An 18,364-nucleotide genomic window follows, 5' to 3' on the forward strand; every position below is an offset into this window, starting at 1 on the left:
TGATATCTCCTGGATGGCAGAAAAGTTCGTCTCAAGTAAGGTGGTAGGTCTGGGGTGGTTTCCAGGGCCTTCTCGACGTATTCTGAAACTGCAGTTTATGGGAGTTAACTCCAGCCGCGCAGCCGGTACGGTGCCACAGCCCCCAAGTGCCCACTTGAGATGTAGCAAGTACCTACTCAGTATTGGTGTCAACAAGAATCCTGAATTTCGGTTCCCATGAAACGTGAGAAATTTAGCACATTATCAACAGTATTTATGTTCGACTAGTCCTGTGTATTGCTTCCTCTTCTAGACACTGTGATTGCTACGTCCTCTAATAGTGGAAGACCGTTAAAACTCAGTACGAACGTAACAAAATATTTATGCATATTTGTACATCATAACAAGGCATCTTCTGCAGTATTCTCCACTATTCTCATGCAAAAAGGCACACTTAACTTTTGTCAGACTGGCTACAAGCTTTCTGCTGCCCCTCCAAAGGGAGGCTGAGATCAGAGAACATTGTACTCTTAGCATTCGTTTCCTGTCATTCTGATGATTCTCTTTCTGGCTGTTGTCCCATGCTGCCTGAGCACTCTGTAAACGTAGGTGTCCAATTGCTAACAGCATGATGCGTTAGTTTCATATTTCAGAATCTGCAGTCTGAGCACCCCGCATTTGGCAGACTGGTATGGATCTTGGATGCGCAGTACTTTGGTTATTTTTCTTGTTTACCTGAACATGTGAGTTGTGAATACGAACAACTTTGATGTTGTTCTTCTTTCAGTCTTCGTAACGATGTCAATCAAAGCCCCGCATAATGAAGTTCACTATTTCATGGCCGTCCGCGGTGGCCGAGTGGTTCTAGGCGCTGCAGTCCGGAACTGCGCGACTGCTACGGTCGCAGGTTCGAATCCTGCCTCGGGCATGGATGTGTGTCATGTCCTTAGGTTAGTTAGGCTTAAGTAGTTCTAAGATCTAGGGGACTGACGACCTCAGATGTTAAGTCCCAATTTTTGAACTATTTCATGGTTAGTCTCTGTGTTTTTTCTTTTTCTTGAGTCACTTTGCAGCAAGATTAAATGTTGGTTTTGATTTTAAATAAAAGTGGTAGTAGTGAAATCGATTTCCTTTTGTGAACTCTATTTCCTACAGCTTCTCCTATGTCAGGTATCATTATTTAATAAATATAGTGATAAATAGATAGCGTGTAATAATTTTTCCGTTGCGCACTGTTGCCAAATTATTAATGGAATGCTGAGAAATGCAAAACTGTTTATTTGGTGACGAGTGGGTAACGATCGCGGGTTTTTATTTAGTAGCTAATACCGTTACTAATGCACATTGAAAATAAATGTCGTGTGGCCTATGACTTCCCGTCTAGTAGACTGGAAGCCTGGTGCAAGTCTTTTGAGTTGACGCTACTTCGGCGACTTGTGTGTTGTTGGGGATGATATGGTGATGTTGAAGACAGCACAACACCCAGTGCCTGAGCGGAGAAAATCTCCGATCCAGCCGGGAATCGAACCAAGACCCTTTGCATGGCATACCATCACGCTGATCACTTTTTTTTTAACTTCATTTTGTTCGGTATTGTTCCTTGCGTGTGATCGGGGCGGACGTCACACGACAGCCTTTCTAGTCGACCGTTGGTTCCTTTACTCAGTTTTTGTATTACAGAGGGCAACCAGCCCTCGGACCGAACACACTGAGCTACCATGCCACCATCACTGTGCTATCGAGGCGGATACTAATGCACATTAATTTCAAGACATTGAGTCGTGAGCTCTCGGTGACTGTAGCTACTAGGTTCGACATATATTTTACTAGTAATATTCCGAATTCAGAAGCAAGTGTTTTTATGTTCTAACTACTGTCCAACACGTTTCAGAGGTACAACTCATTTTTCAAGGCATGTATAGATATAATGGGCGTTACAACTGAATCGGTTTTTGACCTAAAGAGAACAGAACGACAGAGTTGTAAGTTTTACGAAAAAACTTTGTGAGACAGGTTTAATGACATAAATTAAGTACTGTGATGTATTATCTACGTTTAGTCAAATAATATTTGGCGTGATGTGGCGTGTTATGTGGTCAAACGCAGGTAGTACATTACAATTCTTTATGTGTTTAATTCATCGCCTCTGAGATAGTTTCCCCGTAAATGAGCGACTGTGTAGTTCTGCTACTGTTCGGTGAAAAACGGAAGCATATGTAACACCCATTAGGTCTACAGGGTGTTTAGAAAACAGTGTCACGCATTCCTGCAGGGGCTAGTATTAGTCACTAGAATAAAAGTCCTTATAATGAAACGTCGGGAAACGATTCAACCTTTAAATGTGAGCCTATATGTGCTCTCATTCCCGCCTGTCAGTTACGTAGACGTAGGCACCATAGGCAGTGCTTCATGTTATTACCAAGCATCCTGACACACTCTTCAGTCATTCTTCGAAGTGAACCACACACAACTTCGATACACCTGGCTCAATACGGAGTGCGCCACATGCATTGGTCACACGCTCCTGTAACATTGTCAGAGGGTTGAGAATAGTCCAGTGCCTTTAAACCTAGCAATACCAACACATTTTCCATAACGTGGGCTATCGGGGGGGGGGTACTTCATCCCCATCACAAAAAAGTCGTCAGTTGTTGTTAACTCTTTGTTAACAACACACTTTTTAAGTAAGTGCTGAAGTGTCCAGAACCGAAAAATATCTTTGAGAACCGACCTCACAATACCAACGCATTTTCCAGAACCTAGGGGAAATACTGTATGTCTGTCGTTGACTTCGATTCACAGATCAATTTTTAAATATGTTTTGATGTTTAACAGCGATCCTGAATATGAAAATGTGAATCTGATATTTATTGTGGAAAGTCACGTCTACTACTAAGACGTAAATTTTTGGGTTCTTAAAAAAAAATGTATATTTGATTCATTACCGTCAAATATGATCCAACCAAATGTACGTTTGATTTATTGATGTACGATATTTTTCTCCTGAGAATATGATTGTAATAATTGAAATCAGTAGAAAGTAAACATTCAGTTTTACAGTTGACGGCACAAATATGATTTTACCGAGCGATGTGGCGCAGTGGCTAACACACTGGACTCGCATTCGGGAGGACGACGGTTCAATCCCGGGTCCGATCATCCTGATTTAGGTTTTCCGTGATTTCCCTAAAATAGCTCCAGGCAACTGTCGGGATGGTTCCTTTAAAAGGGCACGGCCGACTTCCTTCCCCGTCCTTCCCTAATCCGATGAGACCGATGACCTCGCTATGTGGTCTCCTCCCCCAAACAACCCAACCCCAAATATGATTTTTCCAAGTTAACTAACAGCTGTAGACAGTCACCTAAGAAAGGCAGCATCAAATTTTTGTTTTAACTTCTGCCGAAAAATTTAAAACAACTACGGAACATGGTAGAAGAAATCATTAAAAACAATAACAATAATTTTCCAAAATTTTTGAATAGAAGGCCAACTTTTGAGAAGATGGGCATGAAATACCCTCCCCCCCCCCCCCCACCTCTGGCAATGCGAGGATTAAATGTCTCTAAAGCCAAAAATCCCACCGATTCAACATTGAAGGTGGAGTCCATGCTACCGGACTTCCTCGAACAACCCACCGCTCGTGACACATTGCTGTGAGGTGCTGTCGCACGATACGTAGAAAATGGTGTGGTGCTTATTCGTGTACAAACCACAGTTATTGTCAACTGTGTAGAAGTAGGCACTATAGGCAGTGCTTCATGTGGTTACCAAAGATCCTGGCACACCCTTCAGTCATTCTTCACAATGCTACACTGCTACAGCGCTGGTAATTCATGGAGGAGCAATCGGTGATACATAGTACCTGTTAATTTGTTGGTAAAGTGATGGAAGTATGAGACTGTCACCGACAATTCGTGCCATTACACTGATACTGCACAATTCCACGTTTGCTAGAGGCTTTGATTTTGCCCACGGGTGCAATTTGCGGCAATTTACTATGAAATCTCTCGTGAATCCTGATTCCTGCAAATTGCAGATGCAACACGGTCCCATATCTCAGCAGGTGTCGTTTTCCGAAGATACTACTATAGGAACTTTTCGTCTACTTGTCCTGTAGCTCCGAAACGCGTTGGAGAGTGATTAGGAAATAAAAATATCGTGACTGAGGATGGAATATTACTAAGAACATATGAACATATATACACTTCAGTATCGTGCCGATTCTAGGCACATTCCAGTTGTAATGAAGATCTGTGGCTCGCCGCGGTGGCGCCACCTGTAGCCCGTTCCGGAAGCGGTATCAGGGGCTGGAAGTGAGAAGGCAGTATCGTGTCAGCAGGGTAAGAGCACGGTTCGGCATCCCCTTGTTACTTGCCGCCTGGGTTAGCCGTGGCGGCTACAGGAAGTGTGTTGTGGTTGTGATCGGCCCGGCATACTGTACCGGGAGCAGCACGGGTGTCAGAGTCGGCATTATCGACCAGTACTGACTGAAGTGGGAATAACTACTACACCGCGGTGGATTGCCTCGGCACAGCTAAACTTCCAGGAGGGGAGTTATTTCCTTATTTAACCACGACATTACAAGGAACATTAAAAAAATAGGTGCCTTTCCTCTGAAACTTAGAGTGCTTGGCTTAGCTAAATTATACTTGAATGGCTCTGACAAGGGAACCTCCCCATCGCACCCCCCTCAGATTTAGTTAAAAGTTGGCACAGTGGATAGGCCTTGAAAAACTGAATACAGATAAATCGAGGAAACAGGAAGAAGTTATGTGGAACTATGAAAAAAATAAGCAAAATATACAAACTGAGTAGTCCATCCCAAGACAGGCAACATCAAGGAGACTGTGAGGTTAGGATCGCCGTGGTCCCGTGGTTAGCGTGAGCAGTTACGGAACGAGGACTCCTTGGTTCAAGTCTTCCTTCGAGTGAAAAGTTTACTATCTTTTTTTCGCAAAGTTATGACTCATTCATTGACGTCTCTGTTCACTGTAATAAGTTTAGTGTCTGTGTTTTGCGACGGCACCGCAAAACCGTGCCATTAGTAGACGAAAGGACGTGCCTCTCCAATGGGAACCGAAAACATTAGATCGCAAGTTCATAGGTCAACCGATTCCTACGCAGTAAAACACGTCTGATATATTCTATACGACACCTAACTTGCACACCTGGCGAATGGGTAAAAAGATTCTTCTACCTTGCCCGATTTAGGTTTTCTTGTGGATGTGATAATCACTCCCAAAAAAGTGATGAAAACATAAGAGTTTGCCACATAAACTGCAACAAATAAATGAAAAAGTTTCACAGTCGCATCGGACGGACGGACGGACAGATAGTCCGCAGCTCGTGGTCGTGCGGTAGCGTTCTCGCTTCCCACGCACGGGTTCCCGGGTTCGATTCCCGGCGGGGTCAGGGATTTTCTCTGCCTCGTGATGACTGGGTGTTGTGTGATGTCCGTAGGTTAGTTAGGTTTAAGTAGTTCTAAGTTCTAGGCGGCTGATTGACCATAGATGTTAAGTCCCATAGTGCTCAGAGCCATTTGAACCATTTGAACAGACAGATAATAACTGCCTGAAAATAAAAAAAAAAATTAAACTTTTGACTCGAGGGAAGGCTTGAATGAAGGACCTCTCGTTCCGCAGCTGCTCACGCTAACCACGGGACCATGACGCTCCTGAGCTCACATTCTCCTTGATGTTGCCTATCGTGTGCATGGATTACTCAGTTTGTACATTTTGCTTATTTTTTTCGTAGTTCCACACAACTTCTTCCTGTTTTCTCGATTGATCTGTGTTCATTTTTTCAAGGTCTATCCACTGTGCCAACTTATAACTAAATCTGAGGGGGGTGCGATGGGGAGGTTCTCTTGTGAGCACTATAGGTCTAAACATCTATGGTCATCAGTCCCCTAGAACTTAGAACTACTTAAACCTAACCCTAACCCCCTAAGGACATCACACAACACCCAGTCATCACGAGGCAGAGAAAACCCTGACCCCGCCGGGAATCGAACCCGGGCGCGGGAAGCGAGAACGCTACCGCACGACCACGAGCTGCGGACTAAATAAATAAATTATACTTGAGTGCCGTCTTCCCCACTTCATGACTTCAGGGACTGCATATGAATTTTGCTGACGAATTTTGTCGTTCTGTTTAACAAATTATTGATACAGTGCTTACGGGCAGCGCCTCTGTTTTGACGTTGGTAGTTATTCGTGTAATCAGTTAAACATTGGGGCTTGTGTTCATGATTGTCTTGTCACCATCTGCAGTTGGCAATAATGTACAAGTCAAGTCTAATAAGTCATCAATCTACATATGTTTCACATTAATGTTTGATATATGCCTTATTGTACGTAATGGAAGAACTTATTGAAAACTTATTGCTGTAATTTGGTGAGTAATTTTAATTGCCACTGGTGTATGAGGTCTAGTTTTGTGACGCGATCTAACAGGTTTGTATTGCTACAATAGCGAATGTAGTGGTAGTTTGATGAAAGCTAATATTTATTATTTTTCAGATTACCAGTGTTTCGTCTTTTGTTCTCTTTTATGATGGCCATGCGAATATTACACATTGAATCTGGTGTTCTGTGGAGGCACTCCAATTACTTCCCAGCGCTAATATTTATTATTTTTCAGATTACCAATGTTTCGTCTTTTGTTCTCTTTTATGATGGCCATGCGAAAATTACACATTGAATTTGGTGTTCTGTGGAGGCATTCCAATTACTTCCCAGCACCATGATATTGTACAATCTTGTGTATTGCTTTTGTTGGGACGCTGAACCTGGTTGCTCAATATCATTTCATTAACTAAATAACCTTTTCCCTAGTGCTGTACCTGCAATGCACGCGTTTCACATACAGGAACAAATAAAAGCAAGTTATCCGTTTGTTATTACCTGAGACGTAATCCTATTATCGCAGCGGGGTACGATGAAAACGGACAGATGCAGTGTGCTGGGCGACGTTGCCTCATGCGACTGTGACACGGAATCAGGCGAGGTGAATTTGTGAACGTCTCTATGGAAGCGCCTCAGTGGTGCTGGTGCTACGTTGACGTTTCCATGGAAACCCCTCAGTTCTGCTGGTGCTATGTTGACCTATCCATGGATACGCCTCAGTGTTTCTGGTGCTGTTTTGATGGATATCGTTTTCATTTTGAAGTCGAAAGCCTTTCGCAGTTGAAACAAGTCCGAAGCATCCCTAGCTGTCAGTGCTTTCCTTACACAGGATCGACTATTGTGTATATTGTTGCCAAGGTATGTATATATCCATGTACCATATAACACGTGTACCATGTGTGTGTCCATCACTTCCAACCCAATCTCTTTGTCCACTACCCCTCCACCATCCCTCTTGTCTATGTCCTTTCCTCCACCTCTCTGTGTCCATCTCCATTATTTCTATCTGTCTCAACCTCTCCCCCTCTATGACTATCTCATCCTCACGTCTCTACGTCGATTCCCTCCTCACCACTCTCTATCTGTCTCCTTCTGCATTTCTCCCTGTCCAACTTCTTCTTCACTCTTTCTGCCCATCCTCTCCCTATCAGCTCCCTCCTCCTTATCCCTTTCTCTCTCCATTCCCTCCTCGCTACTCTATCTGCCAATCTCCTTTTCCCCAGAGTCTCAGGCCAACTCTCTGCCGCCCCCTCTCTGTCCATCATCCACTTTATTTGTCAATCTCTTCCTCCCCTGTCTCTGTCTATCTTCTCCTACTCCCTATCTATCTATCCACCAGCTCCTCCCTCCCTCTTTGTCCGTCTCCTCTTCCTCCCTCTCCCTGTCCAACTCATCCTTCCATCATCTCAATGTGTCTATCTCCTCCTCTCCTCTCTCTCTCTCTCTCTCTCTCTCTCTCTCTCTCTCTCACTCTCTCTCTCTTTCCACTACTTCTCCCTCTCTCTCTGTCAGCGTTTTCGTCCCCGTCTCTATGCGTCTCTCTCCTCCACCCTGTCTCTCTGTAAGCTAACCCTTCTCCCTCTCACTGTCCATCTCCTCAACTCACTCTTTATATCTGCTCAGTCATGCCCATCCACACATGTAACCCCAGTAAGGGGTGAGTCTATGAGCACAATATGCCTGTTGTGCAGGAGAGCCTGCGTATCATAGGTTTGAAAATTCTATATTGCATGTATCTCCACTCATATGGGACTAGGAAGCTCTAAGCCCAACAGGGCTGATTCCCGCATAGCAAGTATTACGTGTACCAAATTTTGTTGCTGTCTATCCAATGGTTTATGAGGAGGTATTCGACATACTTCAATCTACATGAGTGCATACATAGATTTATACATACATACAATCAACCTGATATATATCCAGGGTGAACATTAATAAAACCGAAAAACTGCAGGGATGGATTCGTGACTGCAAATGGAGGAAAAAAGGTGCTATGAACTTGAGTCCGTAAATGGACAGTGTGCGTACGACGACAACAAATTGTCCCAGAACACAGTATCGAGCTGCATCACATTCACGTCACAACAGATGTTCAAAGTGACCTCCATGAGATCCAATGCACATTTTGACACATTGCCTCATGGATTGCTGCACTCTTTCGCATATTCTGGCCTCTCTCCGAATAGCATCACGAGTGTCATGGATATGCTGTTGAAGGGTCTGCACATCAGGAATTGGTTCAGCATATAGACATCTTTTCAGATGCCCCTAGAGGTAAAAATGCATAGGGCTTAAATCCAGTGATCTAGCAGGCCATGATACACGCCTCTGCATCCTTTCCAGCATCCAGAAAAGATGTTGTTGAGGTGTCGAAAAACTGTAATGCGAAAGTGGGGTGGTGCTCCATCATGTATAAACCACATAACTTTTCGTTTTGCGAAAGGCACTTTCTCAAGCTGCCCATACAGAGTGCTGTAGTGACTACTTTAGACGAACATTGGTTTACTGAACATAAAATGGCCATCGATACTCAAGGAGTTACAATGCTACACGGTAGCAGTCGCGCTGAGTGGCAGCGTGGTTTGAGGCGCCATGTCACGGATTGCGCGGCCCCTCCCGCCGGTGGTTCCAGACCTCCCTGGGGCATGGGTGTGTGTGTTGTTCTTAGCACAAGATAGTTTAAGTAAAGTGTAAGTCTATGGACCGATGACATCAGCTGTTTGGTCCCTTAGGAATTCACACACATTTAAACATTTTTACACGGCAGCGAACCGTAAGAGTATGGGAATGATAGGACAGCTTTTTGTGAAGCGCAGGGTAGTTCTATACACTTGCAAAATTAATGCAAGACTAGTAACAGGGCTTGCTATTTCTTGTACTTTGGAATCCGAATTTATTGGCAAAATAGGGCTCAATTCTGACTTGGTGGTTAATAACTTCTGTTTCAAGTTCAATCCGGAATATAAGACAACCTTTGATCAGCATAAAGAAAAAATGGTTCAAATGTCTCTGAGCACTATGGGACTCAACATCTGAGGTCATCAGTCCCCTAGAACTTAGAACTACTTAAACCTAACTAACCTAAGGACATCACACACATCCATGCCCGAGGCAGGATTCGAACCTGCGACCGTAGCAGCATAAAGAAACTTGGGGTATAGTCGAAGATAATAAAAACAAGCAACAAGTAGTTCAGGTAGACAGTGTGACACAACATCCATATGACCCTGCTAGACATCTACAAGGCGAGGTGAAACAAAAGGTTATAGCCATCTGTCAAGAATTTCCTAATGTGCTAACTACTGAGGTGGACGCGACTTAATAGAATATACAATCGAGATGACGGACAATATTCCGGTCCGCAACCCCCCCCCCTACTTGCTATCACCTTCTAAATCACAGTATGCGACGCCTAGGTCATTAATTCCGAAGCTGAATGGTGAAGGTAGGCTGGTCCTCGATTACAGAGAACAAAGTTAGAAAATAGTAGTATGCTCAATGTATTCATCCTAGCTGCATTTCAATTGCGGGTGGTTTAGGGTGCCAACGTACTCACCAGATTTGATCTTAACCAGGCTTAGAATTAAATAGCCTTAGTTGAGAAACTAAAGCTGTTTACGGCCTTTTCCACCGATGGGAGTATATACGAATTTAATAGAGTTCATTTGGGCTACCTGCATGGGCAGCAGTATTGTCGCAGTGATGGTTCACGTATTTTATGACAAAAATTATATATGTATAGAGCTATTTGGATGATTTGGTTATCTATAGTAGAAATCCTGAATATCTTCTGCTTTAGCATGAAGTATTTTCACCACTGCGGATAGCTGGATTCACTGTTACCCCAGACAAGATGAAATTTGCATGTCCCACCATGGAGTTCTGAGGTCATGTGGAGTCACTATGGATCTTGTTAGGGTAAGACTAATCTTAGACTTCACACTTACTAAAAATAGCACCATTTCTGCCCAGTTTATTGGAATATCAAACATTTCTCCGATAATTTATTCCAGGATTCTCACATAAGGCACCTCCTTTAAACAAACTGAGAAAGAAAGCCCACAAATTCGAGTGAGGTGAATTGCAAAAGGCTACATTCACTGACCAGAAGCAAGCATTGAGTATAGCCCCTGTGTCAGTGTTCCCTCATTTTAATCAATAGTTTACAATGCAGTCTGAGGCCTTTGATGTTTGGGACTGGTGTTGTCTTACTACAGAAAAGTGACGAAAGCAGACGTCCTATGCCCTATACCCCCAGGGCTCTCAATAAACTAGAGAAGAATTATTTAGTCTATGAGATAGATGCTTTATGAGGTAGATGCTTTAGCCATACTCTTCGGATCACGTAAGTTTAAGTACTATTTAGGAAAAACCAATTTACAGCTGCAAATAGATCACAAGGCAGCAAGTTGGGTCTTGGGGAGGCCTCACAAAACAGGGCGCAAAGCAAGGTGGGCCATAAGAATATTGGCCTGTAATTTCGAAGTGTCTGACATATGGGGAAATGATAATAGAGTGGCAGACAACCTCAGCAGAATCTCTGAACCAGAACTAGCAGTTGAAGAAGAAGAACCACCTCCTATCAGTTTGAGACTCACAGATTCACCACAGTTATTTAGCGTACTCGGGGCATACCAAGATAACGATATGGAGGTTTATTATATTAAAGAAGTTAAAGGGAGACCTCGCTCCAGATATGACACTTGTACAGTGTGCTGAATACATTGAATCCATGCATTGCTTCTCAACAACTGTAGCCATAGACTTCGGTGAAACAGAGTAAAAGGTTTCTCAAAATCTTCGAAACCCAGTCACAACACCCGTTCCTCTAATTTGGTTCATGGCTTGCAAATGGTACCAAAACTTACGTCAGTTTGTTCCTTTACCTGATTGTGTCAGTTTTAATGAATAAGCAGTGTATATGTAAAATCTTGCTGTTTGCTCCTCTCCTAGCTCGGTGCACGGAAAAATTATGACGAAAGCTATCGTTACCGTCATATGCTTATGGGTAATTGGATTTGGTCAGCTACACGAATTATTCCCACGCATTGTCAGTGTTCCTGTCAAATACGTGACTGATATCATAAAACATTGTAGTTGAATCATGGTTTTCTCTGTTGTTTTTAAGGAGAATTTTATGTGTGGGCCCGTAACTGACTTAGCATTTTTCCTGAAAATAACAGTGCCGCCTTCATTAATCTTATTTTTGCTTCCTTTCCCGCTGCTAGTCTCGGGCAAGCAGCCTAATTTTCAATTACTGTTGTATAAAAAGACGTAAATACTGTCTGTCAGTGGACTGCATGTTTGAGACGTACACCAATATGAGGCCGGCACTCTCTTCTACGAATATTCAGCTGTCAGATTAACTTTTTAATCTCTGCTGAAAACAACCCGACGTCATTGATCCAAGTTCTATTCCAGGTGTTCCCTTCGCCATCTTCCTCATGCACAACTGTGCTCTGGGACCGTGTTGTTGTTCGTAGTGAACGCATCGAGGGCAAGTTGATCGTGTGGGCTAGGTTGGGAACTGTCCGGATGCATCGAGGCCTCACAATTACCTACCAAAATGCAGCACTCTGTTCCGTTGAATTCACTTACGTGTGTCTACTAGCCATAATTTCTAGATAGGAGTCATCAGAGACAAAATTTCAATGTTTTGTGCTTATGTTAACAGTTGACCGTTCGAATCATATCCCTTAAAACATTTCTTGCTGTAAATTGACAACGTGTGGATGATCAAAGCTTCAGATGATCGTTCAACGCACACTGAAAGACCGAAGAGTGTTTGCCAGAAGCACTGTTCGCTCATCGCTGGAAATACAACACACTCTGCATAATTTCACTGATGATTGAAGTTTACTTTAGCTCCATTGAGCAAGTGACTTATATGTAGAGATTTCCTGTGGTCAAAAGAGTGTTGGCATCATGGTGCGGAGGGGCGGGGTTTGTCGTCGCTACTCAATCGTACACTCTCTCTCATTCGTTGACCACCTACCTCACAATGGCTTCCTTACGACGTCCCTTCACTCTGCTGTAGTAGATACTCACTAGGCCGTGTAAAGCAGCGTTGATTAAACCACGACCTAATACCCACCACACAGAGGCCGCGTAACTCAAGTTGCGAATCAGTTCCTGTATGTTCATTTTAACAAATTTCCGGCGGTAGGTAAATGCAGTTTACCAGCAGTAATCGTTTGCAAATATTATTAAACTGGTTTTTATTCTTAAGGAAGCACATAAGTTTGCTGTGAAGTGTGAATTTACTATTTTCAACTCCTCTACTATTCCCAACTCACAGTCTGTACAAAATGTTCTCACACGAAAAAAGCAGCCAGAATATCTACCAGTCCGGTCCGATTAATGTTCGATCTGACAGTTACTGACCCACTACTATAGCGAGTTGAAACTTGGGTCGTATCAGTGGTCTTCAAAGTTAGAAGCGCTCGCCCGAGTATTTCATAAAGTATACGGAATATGTCACGCGGAATTTCGCTAAGACCGAAATATCACGCGCTCACAATACATCAATTAATTAATCAAATTGTCCTCACAATGTTCGCACCATAACTGCCTAAGTAACGACACTTCCTATCAGCAGTGAACTCAACAGTTTTTCCAGTTTACAAGTTATTTTCTCGGCGAAATTTAGCATGACGTTACACGTACGAAGGTTGGCGAGCGACTCTCTCGATGCCACCCCACTCAATACCCGTCTAACTTCCTGCGCGCGGAAACAGCTTAATTCTGATTGGCTAATGGATTGAATGACCAATCAGAATGTTCCTTCTAGATCATTCTCGGGGCAAAACTTCCCTAAGCCAATCACTAATCATAAAATCATTTACGTCATTCCAATGCCAATTTCTAATAATATATTTACAAAAAAGGCCGAAATGCAAAATAATCTTTAAATTAATTTTGAAACTTATTCCACTTCCGACTTCGATTCTGGCTGCTTTCTTACAAAAGTAAGCACACATGGACGTACGTCATTAGCTTCGTGGTTGCACCATAATTTTCCCATGATTCAATTTAATAAGTTTCTACATAAAATAGTATTAAGTTTTTTGTATGTCCCACAGACAGTCTCTCATCCACTCCCATGTATACACACGACAAAATAATACGCAGATAATAATTTTGAATGAGTTTTAGACTACGAAATGCAGAGTAATTAAAGTTTTGAAAAGAACATCCCAATTAAGTAACTTTGTATATTGCGAACTCTGGTTATGACTTTAGATGATAATAAAAGCCCGTTATCATGGCTAGTAGCGTCAGCTGGGCTGCGAGTCACAGCAACGACACAATTCTACAGCCACCGTAATACACGGCTGCGTGCTAAAATGCAGTAAATGTTATTTGGTTATAACTTGCTACGTTACAATGGTGTTCGATCGAAATAACACTTTTCCTATCAGCTGGAGGTGCATTTTTTAAACAATTTATTAGGAAAGTGACGAAATATATGACAAAATCAGTTTGACTGACGATCCAAATATTCACACTCCATCTGAAGGAACCACTATTGAAGTTCATATCGTACGTTGCCGAAATGTATTGTAGTCTACGTATTCTAATGTATCGTATTCGTAGCATCATGGAAAATGTCATATACTACTTCAAATTATTCATTTTCATTCTAGCCATACTATTTAGAATTCTCTCGAAGAAACAGCGGATAAGTGGTATTCACAGATGCCTATGATAGACACTACTAGCCAGTAATTGATTCATTGTGTATTCAGCAAGAAATGTGATTAACGCAGAATTCTGGACGTAGTGCATGAGTCATCAACAAGCAGCTTCCCATGGTACAAGCTGCGAAAGTAAACTATACTACTGAAAATCACAAGAATGGTAGGGCTGTTTTAATACAATGAAGAGCCAAATAAACTGGTACACCTGCCTAAAATCGTATAGAGCCCCTGGGAGCACACAGAAGTGCAGCAACACGACTAGGCATGGACTCGACTAATTTCTGAAGTAGTTCTGGAGGGAACTGATACAATGATCCTTCAGGGTTGTCCATAAATCCGTAGGAGTACGAGGGGATGGAGATCTCTCCTGAACAGCACGTTGCAAGAATCCCAGATATGCTCAATCATGTTCATTTCTGGGGAGTTTGGTGGCCAGCGGAAGTGTTTAAACTCAGAAGAGTGTTCTGGAGCCACTGTCTAGCAGTTCTGGACGTGTGGGGTGTCGCATTGTCCTGCTGGATTTGCCTAAGTCCCTCGGAATGCACAAGGCCATGAATGGATGCAAGTGATCAGACAGGATGCTTACGTACGTGTCACCTGTCAGAGTCGTATCTAGACGTATCAGGGGTCGCATATCACTCCAAATACACACGCCCAACACCATTACAGACCCTCCACAAGCTTGAACAGTCCCCTGCTGACATGCAGGGTCCGTGGATTCATGAGGTTCTCTCCATAACCGTATACGTCCATCCGCTCGATACAATTTGAAACGAGACTCGTCCGAGCAGGCAACATGTTTCCAGTTATCAACAGTCCGATGTCGGCGTTGACGGGCCCAGGCGAGGCTTAAGGCTTTGTGTCGTACAGTCATCAAGGGTTCACGAGCGGGCCTTCGGCTCCGAAAGCCCTTATCGACGATGTTTCGTTGAATGGATCGTACGCTAACACTTGTTGATGGCCCCGCACTGAAATCTGCAGCAATTTGCGGATGGGTTGCACTTCTGTCAAGCTAAACTATTCTCTTGAGTCGTTGTTGGTTCCGTTCTTGCAGGATCTTTTTCCGGTCGCAGAGATGTCGGTGATTTGATGTTTCACCGGATTCATGATATTCGCGGTACACTCTTGAAAAAATCGTACGGGAAAATCCCCACTCCATCGGTACCTCGGAGATGCTGTAAAAATGGCTCTGAGCACTATGGGACTCAACTTCTGAGGTCATCAGTCCCCTAGAACTTAGAACTACTTAAACCTAACTAACCTAAGGACATCACACACATCTATGCCCGAGGCAGGATTCGAACCCGCGACCGTAGCGGTCTCGCGCTTCCGGACTGTAGCGCCTAGAACCGCACGGCCACTCCGGCGGGCAGGAGACACTGTATTCCATCGCTCGTGCGCCCACTATAGCACCACGTTCAAACTCACTTAAATCTTGATAACCTGCCATTGTAGCAGCAGTAACCGATTAACAACTGCGCCAGATACTTGTTCTCTTATACAGGCGTTGCCGACCGCAGCGCGGTATTCTGCCAGTTTACATATCTCTTTAATTGAATAAGCATGCCTATACGAATTTCTTTGGCGCTTCAGTGTACGATGAACACTCTGGTGATATTCTAGCACAGTATATTGTATTGACAGAGGTACTCGACAGCAATTCATCGTTTCTGCCAACTGTCACCACCGTCGCGCTTTGCCTTGACTTGGCGTTAAGGGGCAGAGCGACGATTTCTGGGGCACGCATAGTTTGTCTTACGTGGTGTGTAAATGGAACGTCGTTGACGGCAAGAATCAGTTCCGGCGAGAGAATTTTCACCACAAGACGGGATGCAGATGCACATTTCTGTCTAGGGACAGCAAATCTCTGTGCAGATAGGATACTCTCGGCTAGCCTCGGGCCCGCAGCTCGTAGCGCTATCTGGTGGCTTACAGCGAGAGCTTACAGTCGCTTTTAAGAGTGTCTACACACATTGTTTAGTGCTGCACAGGTTAATGTTTACTTATCAACATTACTAGTTCGTCATATCTTCAATATAGTGAAGCGGCTCTCACGCTATTAATAATATTGCCAGTCGGAAACTTGATTTTGCGAGTATCCTTACGAAAAAATGTACGGTATTATGTTAGCTCTAACTTGTAACCAACAAAACAAAAAGGAAAGAGGAAATCTATCTGACAACGGCTAAGCAAAGGGCGTGATTTGCCGTATAATAATTTACTTACTAAAATCATAATGACGGACCTGAGATTATTCATAAACTATTTTCAGATTTTGCCATTTTACAACAAATTACCAACTTTGAAATGACACATAACACAGAAGCAAGAAACCTTAATGCAGCCAAGATAGGTGGCGGAGCAGTTAGTGCAATGGACGACGGTTCAAACTCGCCTCCAGCCATTCTGATTTAGGTTTTCCGTGATTTCCCTAAACCGCTTCAGGCAACTGCCGGGATGGTTCCTTTGAAAAGAGCATGGCCGATTTCTTTCCTCTCCTTCCCTAATCCGATGGGACGGATGACCTCGCTGTCTGGTCCCCTCCCCCAAACCAACCAACCCACCAACCTTAAAGAGAGAGGCAATTGCGGTCGGCGAGAGATTGAGTACAGCATAGAGATTTACAATGACAGGCAGGTCATTAGGATGCTTGAAGTTAGTGCTGTCATATCAACAAACACAATGGGCAAAAATGTTATTTAATTTAGCAAATCTCTTACTATTTATTGCATGTATTTGATGTACTTTTCGAAGTACTAGCCTTTCTTTTTACCCTGAACGAGGTAGTAGAACTACTGCGTTTTCAGAATAACGAAAGGAACAATTCCAAGATGAATTCAGTATCGACTGTCCTAAATTAGTAAATACGACTATCCCTGCATAGCTCTATTCAAGTTCATTTGCGTTGAAAGATATCCAGTATATAAAGAATTCAGACAACCTTTTGCATAAGTTTAATGTAAAACCTTGACCAGGTTTCAATACCGCTAAGGGTATTTTCTTCAGAAAGAAGTCACCTACAACTTTTTTCTTTGTTACTTCATCCCTATCGCCCGATGTGGATGGGGAGTAGACTGTCAGCGGTGCAATGTTCTCCCTTTCAGCCAAGCGACTTGCAAAAAATTATAATGAGACATACAAGCAAAATTTGGGATTGTTTTCTATTGTAAATTAAAAATCAAGGACGGAAGTTAAAAAAACGGAAATATATTCATTTTAAAAAACAAATCGAAGGAAGGTGAAATTCTTCTGATTAGAATACTGAAGCATTGCACTTTCACTTAAAATCTGAAGGATCTGCACTGGAGTGTGAAGTATTGCCGGAAGAGGGAGTATGTGCGGTAGGGTTGAGGAGTGTGGACACAAAGAGAAGGGCTTGTTAGACAAGAATACTATGACGATGAGAGGTAGGAGTCGAAATGGATAGTTGGTTAGACAATGAGTGGGGAAACGTAGAGGGTGAGGAGTGGTGTATCTTGTGGATAGAGCACTTGTTGCGAGAGGGAAGGGAGACATCTATAATGTTTTACACATATTATAAAATAAACTTCTAAAATATTGACGTGTTTTATGTTAAAAGCCCAACCGGTTTGTCCCAGATAAAACACCGGGCAACTACCACTAGTAATTCTGTACAGTCCTGAGATACGTAATGGTTCATCTGACGTCTTTAAATTATGGATTAACCTTTTTTTTGCAAACTTTTGTTCGGCAGAAAATAACATTGCAGTCATATTTTTGAATTAGGAGACGCTGAATCCTATACAATTCATTACTTATATAAGGTATCAAAACCCTCCTGCAGAAAGTTACCTAGAGTAGCGTTCCTTTTATTGGTTTTCGCTTCGAAATTTTTTTTTCGCTAATGAGGGTTCATAATCATTACTAAAGGACACTGCTTTAATTTAATTAATTTCTTTCTGTAGTGTAGCTGATGATAGTGATGTGACTATAGCGCAGTAAATACCTGCATGGAAGAAAGCTGTCTCATGGGACTGAGGATGTGATGAATCCGAAGGCACAATCTGATCAGTATTCGTTGTCTTACGTAAGATACCAGAAGTTATTTTATCATCTACTATGGCCAACTTCAGATCCAAATAATTTAACTCTAGTCAGCCGTGTCGGCTCGTATCGATTGTGGTCTGTAGATCGAAACAGTTGAAATGTTTGCGATCCGGGTGGGTGTGAAACGACCAGTAACCGGGGACGACGTGGGAGGAAGTCGGCTGGAGGAAACGTAAGTTGTCGCGAGCCTGAGGTCGGTGTCTTGGCTT

The sequence above is a fragment of the Schistocerca cancellata genome, chromosome 2, assembly GCF_023864275.1.
Source record: "Schistocerca cancellata isolate TAMUIC-IGC-003103 chromosome 2, iqSchCanc2.1, whole genome shotgun sequence".
Lineage (NCBI taxonomy): Eukaryota > Metazoa > Arthropoda > Insecta > Orthoptera > Acrididae > Schistocerca > Schistocerca cancellata.